General features: G+C 48.0%; 1 non-coding gene across 1 annotated transcript; it reads right to left on the reverse strand.

The window, feature by feature from the left end:
- Positions 1 to 3662: 3662 nt before the first annotated feature.
- Trnag-ccc (transfer RNA glycine (anticodon CCC)) lies at positions 3663 to 3735 on the reverse strand. Its single transcript has one exon. It is a non-coding gene; the product is annotated as a tRNA-Gly (tRNA).
- Positions 3736 to 13587: the final 9852 nt, after the last annotated feature.

Genomic DNA, 13587 nt, shown 5'->3' on the forward strand with positions numbered 1-13587 from the left:
TCAGGCCAATTAAAGAAAAAAAATCACTGTCCATTATTAGAGAAAGCAGGCATTTAGATTTTTTTTAAAGTCTTAATAATGAACATATATGACTTTTTAATCAGGTGGGTTAATAACAATGTCTTTGAAATCTAAGATCCCAGAGGGCATTCAATGCCACAAACAGTACTTTTTCTGAGAGAGGCAGATAAAGTGAGGAGAAACAGCAGAGAGCAGATCTTTATGCCGATTAGTCTTCACCGGCACAGGTGGAAGGACCTCCTTGCTTCCTGAAGCTTAGATCCCTACTTTTCCCTCTTTGGTCCTCCTAACGGGCTTTCTCAATTAATAAGCACATCGTTACTCCTAGGCTGTTTTCTGGTATTGATCTGTGGGAACTAGAATGGATTGATTCTGCCTTAAGAGAGCAAGGGCAAAATCTCATCAGTTACCAATCTTGTTGGCTAAACAGAACTTTTACCTGATTTGTACCATTTGGGGTCTGATCTGTGCTCTCGGATTGCACACAGGTGCTTGTAGGAACTGAAGGCAGGCAAGTGGCATTAACATGTTTATGAGACAGGTGTGCAAATGTGGCTGGTTCTCTTTCACAAGAATTTGGATGGATGTAAGGAATAAACATAGAACCCCTACAAACAGCACTATTGAATAAGCCCTGAGCACATGCAGACTTCATTTTATAGCACAGAGGCACTGCATAATGACAGACCCAAACTGTGAATCTTTCAATACTGTCCCTAATGGACAGGAGCTATGGCCCAGAGTCACTCTCCACTCCAGAACAAAGTAGGTGCTCAACAAATATTTCTTGAATGGTTATTAATCCTTTATGGGTAGAATATGAGTTGTCTCCCCAAAAGCTCCCGTGTTGGTGCAGGAATATCCAGAGGTGAAATGATTGGATTATGAGAGCTGCACCTAATCAGTCCACCCTAGTTTGAATGAACTCACTGGGTGGTAACTATAGGAAGGTGGAGCATGGTTGGAGGATTGGGTCACTGGGGGCATGCTCTTGAAGAGTTCCTCTTCCCTGGCACCCCTTCCCTTTCCCCCAGCCCTTGCTCCTGGCTGCCACGAGGGGAGCATCTTCCCTTTACGATGCTCTTCTGCCATGATGTTCTGCCTCACCTTGGGCCAGATCTATGGGTTCATCCATCTGTGAACTGAGACCTCTATAAGTGAACCCAAAATACACTTTTCCTCCTCTATATTGTTCTTGTCAAGTCTTTTGGTCACAGCAATACAAACCTGACTAAAACAGTCCTCCTGGCAACTGTTAATTTCCCTTCACAGGATATTTCCTCTGTGCCAAATGCTGAGCTAGCCCTTCTGCCTAAATAATTTCACTAAATAACAACATCATTCCTATGAAGCAGAGAACATGGTACCTGCATTATACCTATGGAACTTGGCATATAGAGAGATAAAGCAGATTTCCTAAATCACACCTTGGGAGGTCACCCAGTGGGAGGTGGGAGGCAAAGTTGTCAGACTCGAGTGCTTGAACTTTACTCTATGAAATTCAGGACAGATTTCCAGAGTCCCGAGGAACAATGTGTTGGGCAGAGTCCTGACTCTGTAGGTGATTGTTGGTCCTTCACTCCCTGATCAGGATTGCAGGTCAGACTTCTAGATTTAGAAAGATGAACAGGGTCAGTTTTGCCTCCAAGATGCTGAGTTGAGATGTTGTTCACCAATCATTTGATTGTAAGCAATAGAATACACTCAAACTAGCCTAGACAAAAAAAGAATTCATGGAACAAACTGGGATTCTTATGGAAGCAGTCCTAAGGCAGGAAAACTTGCAGGGCTTCTGCCCTTCCCAACAGGCCACTTTTCCCCCTCTTCTGTCCCTTGTTCCCAAACTACCATGGCTGCCAAGACAGATTCTTTGCCCATGCACTACATCAATCCTGGTGACCAGAAGACACTGACAACCATCTCGAAGCCTCCATTCCAGACTGCTAATCTGATAGCTCTCATAACAGTCAGGTGTACCTGAACCCAGTAAACTGGGATCACGGGCAGGTCACATCTATTCACCCATCTCCCTGTGCCAGGCACTGTGCCCAGGCACAGGGGCAGGGGTTTGACGGGCACAAATCACAGGAAGGTCAGGGCTGCAGATATAGCCAGGAGGAATTGAAACCAGCGACCGAGACGCCAGCAGGACTTCCCCTATCTTGGACCACTCTGCTCTGTGCCTCCTTCTCTCTCCTCACAGACATCTCTCCCTCCACATGGCAGAAAGGGACTGCTGACAACTTTGTATCTTCTCGTAGCTTCTGCCAGGACACAAGAACTGACAGTCTAAAGTTCGCTTTCAAAATCCTGGGGAGTGATTCTGATTGGCCTGACTATGATCAGGTGACCACTCTGGCCCAGTCAAGCCTGTCTAGAGGGACTGTGTCATAAAAGAACACAGTTGCTCCTGTGGAAGGACAACCGGTGGCCCAGGGTACTGGTCCAGGCTGTATTACCATTGCTGGTCTCTCCACTATGCCCCACCCCCACCAAATGCTTCCCAAACTCAGGAAGCAAAGCTAGGTCATCTCTATCCTATCCCACCCCACGATTAGTGTCCAAACCCGCTGACTCTACCCTTCCAAGACGTCCCGTGTTCTCACCCAATCCCTGAAAGAGAGCTAGCCACTTCCTTCCTTCCTTCTTTCCTTCCCACCCTCCTTCCCTCCTCTCTGTGTGTTCATGTATATACGTAAGTGTGTAGATAATTGCTCTGACTTCACATTTTCCTCCTGTGAGGTTTAAACCCTATCTGGTTCTTAACATGCCAATCTTCCAATAAAAGATTCCAAATAACCATTTCTCTTTGAAGAAATTGGCTCTAGCAAATAAAAAAAAATACTGTCTTTCAGACTACTTATCTACCTTGGATTTTTTTTTTTTTTTTTTTTTTCTGGTCTCATTTTTCTTTCTTTGGAGATTTTTTTTTTAAGAGCAGTTTTTGGTTTCCGGCAAAGTCGAGCGGGAAGTACAAGGATGTCCCATACCTCAGCAACCTCTGCCCTCGCCACACACCCCTTCCCTGCCACCCACGTTCCCCACCACAGTTCTACAGGTGGTTACATTGATGAGTCTGCATTGACACGTCACTGTCCCCCAAGTCTCTTGCTGACATTAGGGTTCACTCCTAGTAATGACCTGTGTCCACCATTTTAACAGCGTACAGAGTAGCTCCACTGTCCAGAAAATTCTCTGTTCTTCACCCATTCCTCCCTCCATCCCTCCCAAAGACCTCTGGCTACCATTGATTCTTTAGTTTTCATAGTTTGGCATTTCCCAGAATGTCATATAGTCAAAATCATGTAGCATGTCACCTTGGAAAGTTTGGCTTCTCTCAACTGCTAACATGCACTTAAGGTTCCTCTGTATCTTTCACGGCCCGAGAGCTTCTTCCTTCTTAGCCTTGAATGATATTCTGTGGCAGATGTACCACAGTTTATTTATCCGTTCACCTACCAAAGATCGCCTCGTTGATTCTGAGTTTTGGCAATTATGACTAAAGCTCCTAGCTAAAACATTCGTGTGTAGTTCTTTTTTTTTTTTTAAGGATATAAGTTTTCTCCTCCTTTGGTTAAATACCAAGGAGTGTGCCTACTACTGGCTCACATGATAAGGCTACGTTTGGTTTTTTGTTGTGGTGGCGGTGCTGGGGATTGAACCCAGGGCCTTCTGCATGGGAGGCAAACACTCTACCAACTGAGCTATATTCCCAACCCATGTTTGGTTTTGTCAGAAACTACCAACTGTCTTTCCAAGGGGCTGTACCATTCTGCGTCCCGCCAGCAATGACAGTTCCTGTTGCTCCACATCCTTCCCAGCATTTGGTGTTGCGTGTTTCAGATTTCGGCCATTCTAGCAGGCCCGTGGTAGTATTCCATGGTCGCTTTCATCTGCACGTCTCTGATGGCATCTGATGTGGACCACCTTGTCACATACATATTTGCTACATCTTCTTTGGTGAGGTGTATGTTAAAATCTTTCGCTCGTTTTTTGAACAGTTTCTTATTTTGAGTCTCGAGAGTTCTTTGTGACTTCAGATAACAGTCCTTCATCAGGTATGTCTTTTGCAAACATTTTCTCCCATTCTGTGGCTTTTCTTCTCATTGTTTTGATGCCATGGATTTTGGTAGTGAAATTCAAAAACCCAAAGCCAAGAAATTCTCTGCTTTTGCTGTTGACTTGTTTTTATCTCATTTCTTTCCTTGGGTTTGAAGCCTAAATTTTATTTTATTTTATTTTATTTGTTAAAATTTTTATTTTTACAGACTGTATTTTGATTCATTGTACACAAATGGGGTACAACTTTTCATTTCTATGGTTGTACACAATGTAGATTCACACCATTTATGTAATCATACATATATATAGGGTAATACTCTCTGTTTCATTCTACTCTCTTTTCATCCCCCACACCCTCCCACCCCATTTTCCTCTACACCATTCAAATTTCCTTCATTCTTCTCTTCCCCCTGCCACCCACCCTTGTTATATGTCATCATCCACTTATCAGAGAAGACATTCAGCCTTTGGTTTCTTGGACTTGGCCTATTTCACTTAGCATGATGTTTTCCAACTTCATCCATTTACCAGCAAATGCCATAATTTTATTCTTCTTTATGATCAAGTAATATTCCATTGTGTATATATACCACAGTTTCTTTATCCATTCATCAACTGAAGGGCATCTCAATTGGTTCCACAATCTAGCTATTGTGAATTGAACTGCTATGAACACTGATGTGGCTGCATCACTGTAGTATGCTGATTTTAAGTCCTTTGGGTATAGGCCAAGGAGTGGGATAACTGGGTTAAATGGTGGGTCCATTCCAAGTTTTCTGAGGAATCTCCATACTGCTTTCCAGAGTGGCTGCACCAATTTGCAACTCCACCAGCAATGTACAAATGTGCCTTTTTCCCAAGATCCACGCCAACACTTATTATTGCTTGTGTTCTTCATAATACCCATTCTAATTGGAGTCAGATGAAATCTTAGGGTGGTTTTAATTTGCATTTCTCTACTAGGGATGATGAGCACTTTTTCATATATTTGTTGATCACCTGTGTATCTTCTTTGAAGCCTAAATTTTAAAAAGGAAAAGTCTCATCATAAGGTACTAGAAGGAATTTCCAAGAAAAAACACATTGGCAAACAACCTATCGATGTCACCGGTATTGCATAGTGAGAAGTAATTTGCCAAAGGTATCAATACCACAAAGCCAAAGTACAACAGGAACAGTGTGAACAGAAATATCTGTTCATCCAGGAAGAAGCGACAGGGAAAGGACTAAGATCAGCTTCTCGCCTGGGCAACTCCACCTAGCTCTGCGGTGGTCACGGCACAGACCCACCCGTGTGATATGATAAGAGTTTCTCATGGGCAACTCCAAGAGGCCACTAATGTCCAATGCCTGTGTCTGTCCAGCTAGTGTGCAGCATGCTTGCCTTTGCGGGATATATATAGAAATTTGTCAAATGTGTTCACTATGAAAAGAATGTTCTTTGTTGTGGTACTGTTTCCTTCCAACTTGTAAATACTAAGATGCTCTTTATTTTATGGAATGGTGGTGACTGTCTATGGACTTGTGACACAGACTCATGCTTTGTTGGTTTCATTGTAAGCAGCTCTTTGTTGATTTCTAAGTTATTTTTGGAATTTGCCTGTCCATGAAAGCCCCTGGTCCGGGATCATGGCCTCCCTGATTAAACATTTGATTGTGAATGCTTTACGTCAGCTTTGACCTGAGTGTCCTTTTAGAACACAACTTTCAGTAAAATTTGCCCAGTGCTTAAGGCCACAGATGACAAACTCAAAAGGGGAAGGAACTGGGATAGGATCTCAGAGCCCCTCACAGGAGGAACTTTCAAGGCTCAGGGTTCAGTTTTCACACAGTAAGCAGAATGCCAATTAAAATATTCATTAGATTGTTATCTGTGACAGAGATGGCGGGGGCTCTCCAACAGAAGTCTGTGTACCTTTACATTTATTTCCCAGCCTCTCTTGGAGTTAGGTTGGCCATATGGCTAGTTCTGACCAATGGGATGTGAGCAGAAGGGGTATGTATCACTTTCAGGCTGCTGTGGATAAGTATCTGCTGTGCATTCCCCTCTTCCCCTTCTATCTGTCCCCAGGCAGATGACATCAGGTCAATTGTAATGCAAACAAGAGATGGGGGAGCCTGCATGCCTGAGTTTCCCATTTACAAGGAATCCTTCAGAGACACACCAAACTGTGATGTAAGAGGAAAAGGAACATCTGTTGGCACAAGACACTGAGATTTTAGGACTTATTTGTTACTGCAGCAGAGCCTATCCTATTCTGACTGATACACCACCCTGCTAAAACACTTGCCAGTGACTTTCCATTGCATTTAGGAAGGAAGCTGAAATCTTTTCCTTGGCCTACAAAGCCCTCCACTTGGTGGCCCCTACTGACCTCTTGGACCTGCTCTCCTGCCTTTCGCTCCCATGTTCACTCTGCTGTCCCCACACTGGCCCTTGAAGATATTCAAACATGCCAAGCTCATGGATCCAAAGGGCGTTTGCACCAGCAAGATTTTCTGCTTGGAATGTTCTGCTGCCAGATCTTACTCCCTCCTGACATTCACCTCAACTTAAATGCCAACTCCTCTGAGCTGTCTTCCCCATGCTGTATCCTCATGCTTATCTTGGCATTTATCACTGTCACTGCTTGGTGACTTCCTTATTTAATTGTTTTCTTTCTGTCTTTCCTATTTTTCCTTCTTGTTTACCAATGAAGTCTCAGTGCCTAGCAAAGAGCCTAGGGCACAGAAATTTGGTAAGTGAATGGATGGAGAAAGAATGTCTTCATTTCTGCCCAAGGATTAACTGGGTCTGGTAAACAACAGGACCATGTCCTCGTCATAAATTACTATGTGACAAACCTTCCCCAAACAGTGACTTATAATAAACCACAATTTTTTACTTTGCTCATAAATCTAGGGGTTCAATTACATGGTTCTCAATTGGGGCCTGTCTTGGGGTCACATTCAGATGGGTCATTCTGAAGACCTCTTCACTCATGTCTGGCTCCTGAGCTGGGAAGACTCAAACATCTTGAATTTAAACCACTGACTGGCTGTGTGACTTTAGCCAAGTTACTTAATCTCTCTGAGTCCTAGGTCTTTGTAAAGTAGGAGCAGATATAATAACACTGTTTATCAATTATTAGGCACCTATGTGCCTAATATGTTTTTTGTTTTTTGTTTTTTTGTGGTGCTGGGGATTGAACCCAGGGCCTTGTGTTTGCAAGGTAAGCACTCTACCAACTGAGCTACATCCCCAGCCCTACTATGTTTTAAGTACATGAAAACTAGATCAGACTTACAAATAAAGAAGGGGAGCAGTTCTACTTATCAAAACTTGTGGGGAAGGATTTGCCAGCTGGTCTGCAAAAGACACAGAAAGGTTTGCCATCCACCTGGACCAGGAGTAGAAAAAGCAGATGGGAGTCCCGGGCTATGCTGTGCTCCCGTTGGAAGCCTGGAACCATGGAGACTCCTCCTGAGAAATCAGTAAGCACCGCATCTGGAACCAGGGGGAAACCTTGGATCTCCAGTAGAGACGAGCTTCCAAATGCTCTAAAGACAAAACCCAGGGCACACAGGAGGCCCAGAGAAAAAGGTCCTGCCTAGTGAGGACCAGCAGAGCATGCCAGGAAACCAGCCACACCGAGAAAGACCCTGTGGGTACAACCAAGGGGATCACTTGTCCCCCATTTCCATTAGTGCATTCATGTAGGAACACCCTGAGGAGCCATGCACTGAGCCTGCTCAGTGAGGCAAGGGTGAAGCAGGAGAGAACAGAGAGGAAGGAAAATATGAGGCGGCGGAGCAGCTGGGACTCCTGCCCGCTCCAGAGCTGAGCCAGACCAGGGTGAGACCCGTCTCTGTGGGCGAGGGCGAGGGAGGGGACAGCAGAGTCCCTGCCCTGAGCAGCCCCTTCCTGCTGGCTTCTCCAGGAAAGGTCTGCTTCCTAGACTGGGAGCAACCCATGTCCACCATTTCCTATCGGTCATCAGTTTTCCAGAAAGAACGAATCAAAGTAGTTTATCAACAAATCAACTCTGTTTATCACAGAGGCCAATGGGCAGGGAAGAGTAAGGGTCAGCCATTGTCCTTGAGGGTTGTAACCAAGACCTGGACATAGATTCCACCTCAAAGTGCAGGCAATAGCAGGCATGCATTCAGTTAACCATCCAACCAACCATTCATCCATCCATCCATCCATCCATCCAACCATCCATCCATCCATCCATCCATCCATCCATCCAACCATCCATCCAACCATCCATCCATCCATCCAACCATCCATCCATCCATCCAACCATCTATCCATCCATCCAACCATCCATCCATCTATCCAATCATCCATCCATCCATCCAACCATCCATCCATCCAACCATCCATCCAACCATCCATCCATCCATCCATCCATCCATCCATCCAACCATCCATCCAACCATCCATCCATCCATCCAACCATCCATCCCATTCATCCATCCACCCTCCATCCATCGATTCATTAATCCATTCACTAATCCATTCATTCATTCATCCACCCATTCATTCACTAAATCAACTAAGTACCATCCATGGAATCTTAGGAGCCATCTGACAGCTTTCACTGCAAATCCTGGCTGCCGGAGCACGACCAAGTCACCATATCTCCCTGGGTGTCAGTTTCCTCCATTGGCAAATGGGAACAATAATGACCCCCTTGCAGGCTTGCAGGGAGGAGCCAAGCAGATGCGTGTCAAGCGCTGAGCACAGACAGAGGGGGATTCGCAGTGAGCACGGTGCCCATCCCACAGCCCCAGGCTCAGGGTGCACAGGTCTGTTTCTGCTGGCAGGACAAGGGTGGCGCCAGAGACAGAGCTCAGCGTGGAGGGCTGGCCGTGGGCCCTGTGGAGCTAAGACAGAGGCTGCTTCATCTGTCTCACCCTCCCAGACCCTGCTGCCGCCTCTGCCCCGCCCCCACCAGCAGATTCCGCTCAGACCCATTGTTTTGCTCTGCATCTGGTTGTGTCAGTTTTGAAGATGCCGACATGCCACAGAATCGCCCCGGAGCCAGCTCTGCCCTGGTTGCTGTCCTCTCACCCCCCGGTGCCACCATATGCTGGCCCCCTGGGTCCTCTGCTTTTGTAAACACTGTCTCCTTCCAGATCTTAAATTCACAGGAGTCTTCTTGTCTCCTTTCCAGCCACATGGCTGTGACTGGTCAAATGGAAGATCACCAACACTCACAGGGACCCAGAGGCAAGCAGACCCCATCCCCACGGACCCCAGTCTCCCAGGCCTCTGGCGTCGGGGGTCCACACTGACTCCCAGGTACACCAGAGCCTATCAGGTGGGCTGGGTCTCAGGATCAAATGTAGGACAGACGTGGGCCGCCCGAAGGTCTCAGAGGGACACACACACAGGTTACGGGGACTTGCAGAGCAGCCATGCACTTAGGGACATTTTTATGAGCAATCTGTTTCTCCCTCTCCCCAAATTCATATATAGGAGTCCTAATGCCCTCTGTGTGTGGAGAGAGGGCCTTTAATGAGTAACTGAGACCAAACAAGGTCACCAGGGTGGCCCTAACCCAGTAGGACTGGGGTCCCTCTAAGAAAAGCACACTGAGACAGTCACACAGGCCAACCATGTGAAGTCACAGGGAAAAGATGGCACCCACGGTCAAGGAGAGAGACTCGGGAGGAACCAGACCTGCCCACAGGCTGTCCTTGGGCTCGTAGCCTCCAGAACTGGGAGGAAGCTGCTCTCTGTTGTTTAAGCCAGCTTGACTACGGTGCTGTGCATAGGGAAGCCTGAGCCGACTAGCGCAGATGGGAGGCCAGCAAGACCAAAAGTCCAGGGCCTGCCAGCCTTCCTCAGCATGAGGACTGACTTTGGGCCCAGTCTGCCAGCATCACCAAGATGCAAGAGGAGAGTATGCACCTGGGACCTTCTTCCGCTGGACAGTGCAACTTGGGAAATGCTGTGACAAGTAGATCTCCCATGTACCAAGCACCAATTGTCAGTACTGAATCCTCTAACTTCCTCAATAACTCTTTGCAGTAGGTACTGTTATCAAAATCTCCATCCAAGGGTAGCAAAACAGAGGCACAGAGAGGGCAAGCAACTTTCCTGAAATCACACAGCCAGCAAACAGAGAACTGGGATGGAATCAATGGAGACTGGCTTAAGCCCAACTCTGAACCATGGGGCCATCTGCCACCAGGAACAGAGACAGAGCCAAGATAGAAAAGAACTCAAACCACCGTCCAGGAGCAAGGGCGCAGTAACACATTTCCAACAGCATGGCACACCCCTTGGGGCTTGCGGACCTGGGGGAAAGACTGCACTTGGGGGCGGTGGGGCGGACAACACACCGGGCCAGTGCCAAAGGAAAGCCCCAGTCCTTTGCTCAAAAAGCCAGGAAATACTGAAATAAAAATGTTTTGCGCGTCTTCAGTGTGCGCTCTTCTCTCTAATTTGCAAAGTCACCGGGGAATGCCAGCAGCGGAGCACGTGACGTACGCGCAGCGTCACCTAAGTGACGCAGTAGCTCAAGCAGGCAGAGGTATTTTGTTCTCAGCAAAATAGTGGAAATGCTGTCCCAAACGGCCCGACGGCTGCTTTCGTTTCCCTTCCCCAGGGCGCACGTCCTCCCCAGGACGGCCCCTCGGCTCACAGACAAGGGAGGAAGGACTCCGAGGAAAAGAGACTGGCTGCTGTTTTCTCCGCTTCCTCTGGGTCGGGGTTTCCAGCCCACGCGGTCGGCTAACCAGGGAGTGGCGGTAACGTGAAGGAGAAAGAACCCGCTGGGTGCCTGGTCATTCGTTTCCTGGAACGCTCCTTCTGCAGGCTGGCCAGGCAACTTCCGGCGAAGGCCTGGGTTGGCTCTCCAGCGCCTCTGAGGGGAAGGAAAAAAGAACACGATGCCCTAAGTTTGACCAAGTTCGGATTTAAGGGAAAAGTGTGGCCTCTGGGGCTATTGGTGCCCACTGAGTCACAGAAGTAACACTGTCAAGGGGAGCGGTGGCATACGCCCATAATCCCAGTGACTTGGGAGGCAGAGGCAGGAGGATTGCAAGTTCGAGGCCAGCCTCTGCAACTTAGCTAGGCCCTAAGTAACTTTGCAAGACCCCATCTCAAAATAAAACATATGAAAAAGGGCTGGGGATGTGGCTGGGTGGTTAAGTGTCCCTGGTTCAATCCCCAGTGCCCACCCCCCAAAAAGAAATAAAAAGTCACACACTTCCTTCTAATTGCTTTGAGTCTTACCAGATTCCGTGCACTGTGGGTCCAGCACAACTTTTCACTCATGGGGCATCAAAAACCCTGATGTGAACAGGGAGACAAGGGACGGTGGATCTGCACGGGCCGTGTTACCTCCACTCTTCAGTCCCTGCCTCGCTGTCCGTTGAACTTGACTTATAGAACACAAGTTCAAAGATAAAATTATTAAGAATTTCAAAACAGCAAGAACAACGCATGACACTGAGCACAGGACCCTCCTGAGGCAGGGGGACTTCACAGGGTGCCTGCCACAGATCTGGCTGTGCCCACCCTGGCCACATTCCTGCCTTGGCCACAGCTTCCACCCTGGGTTGCTTCTGGTTCCACTGGCCTGACCATTACCTCTCAGAAGCCCTGTGGCCTACCCGGGCCTCTCCCTTGCCAGGGGCTTCCCCTGCCCGTCCTGTGTCATAGGCTGGTCAGTATCTGGAAGTCCATCCTCTCAGTCAACCTAATCTCAGGGTGCGGGAGGGAAGAGACATGCTCTGCCCGTTTGGAGGAAACCTGGGTGCTTCTTGTTCTTCTAGAGCCAGAGACTTACCTTAGTGATCCAGACTCTTCAAGTGCTGCTGCGATTTGCAGATTCGACCTGCGGCCTGGGCCTGGCTTCTGGTTCCAGCCGTGTTTGCCTAGCCGCTTCTATCTGAATGTCTTGCACCTGGATTTACTCACCTGCCTTGTGCTCCAAACCTGCCTGTCTCAGTGCAAGGAGCCACTGTCCTGAAACCAGGGTTAGGGTTAAGGTACCTACTCCCTACATTCTCCAGAGTCTACCTCTGAGTGGTCACTAGCATCTATGCCTTCCCATGACCTGTCCTGCTGCTATGTTGGCCCAGATCTCTTTATCCATTACTAGGACCATGGCAGGCCACCTCCTCACGGTCACCAACTTCTAGGCATGGGTTCATCACATCGGTGTCCTTCTCAGAGCCTTTACTGAACTTCCCGAGGCTGCAAGAGACATGTGAGTCCCTTAGCCCAGTACCACGAGGGACTGGTCCCCCTGGGGAAAGCAGTCCCCTGGACCTGGGGGAGGGTGTTCCTTCTGCTCTGCGAGGCCAAGAGGCTGAGATGGGAGCGGAGCAGAGACCTCGGCTCAGCGGAGGGTCAAGGTTGGAAACCCCTTTCGAGAGGACTGTGTGAGGGCGCCTTGGGGAAGACAGCTTGGCGCGGGGAGCGGGTGTGGGTGCTCTGCGAGGGTGGCCCGGGTGTCCTAAGCCGACGCTGTAATGGGAGTTGGGGCCACCAGGGCTGAGTGGAGCAGAGTGCCATGCCGTCCTTCCTCTCTTGCTGAGCCCATGCCGACACATTTGCCAGCCTTCCTGGGGTCAGGTACAGCCGACTGACCAAGCTGGGGCCAACAGAACATGAGAACATTTCAGGACTGCGTGGCAGTACTGAAGGACAGCGCAACCACACGCAAGGTGACGTCCAGGAGAGCGACGGTGGAAACACCCCTGCCCGCCGGCTTGCACGGCAAAGGAGGGATGAGGTTCGTCTTGTGGAAGGACAAGGTGGTTAGCCGTGGGGTTAGTGTGGCAGTGAGCACGTCCTAACCCACCCTTTCTGCCTCCACTGCACCTGAAAGCGACCACCCAGCACTGATGGGGTGTGCCCCTGGCTCCTCACTGTCTGTCCGTGGGAGGGGAATCCGCCCTATGGCCTATTTTTCTCTTGATAAATAATTAACTTTTAATTATATAAGCAGTTCATACACACATCTCCCTTTTCATTTCTGTTTTTCAAAAAGAGAACATTCAAATTCAAGCACAAATTGAGTCCTCCTGACCCCAAACCATGATAACATCCAATCCTTTTCACAGCCCCAGAGATTGTCAGATTCAAAATGGAGTCACTTGTATCAAAATGGACAAACCAGAGCAGCACGCACACCTTACTTGCAGCAGAATTATGACAACACATTTCTCCAACTGTAACTTACTGTGTGAGTCACACACGGACAGCTAGCCATTTCTGAAGAACCAGCGGCTGCTGCCACTCACCACTAGCTAATCAGGGTTTGCCGACTCCCCGAAGACTCCGCTGCACCAATGAACCTTGCTTCAAAAGAGCTTTTGTAACTTTTCTCTTTTCCAATAAAACCTCCTCCTTTTCCTTTGCTTTTTGGACATACCAGAGGTCACCCTGGTCTATATGTGTGTTCCAAATTGCAATTCTATTCTTTGTATATTCCCAAATAGAGCCTTTACTTGGAGATTTAGCTCTCTGTTATTTCAGGTTCAAAGTATTCTCTTCCC

The sequence above is a fragment of the Sciurus carolinensis genome, chromosome 14 (assembly GCF_902686445.1).
Source record: "Sciurus carolinensis chromosome 14, mSciCar1.2, whole genome shotgun sequence".
Taxonomy (NCBI): Eukaryota; Metazoa; Chordata; class Mammalia; order Rodentia; family Sciuridae; genus Sciurus; species Sciurus carolinensis.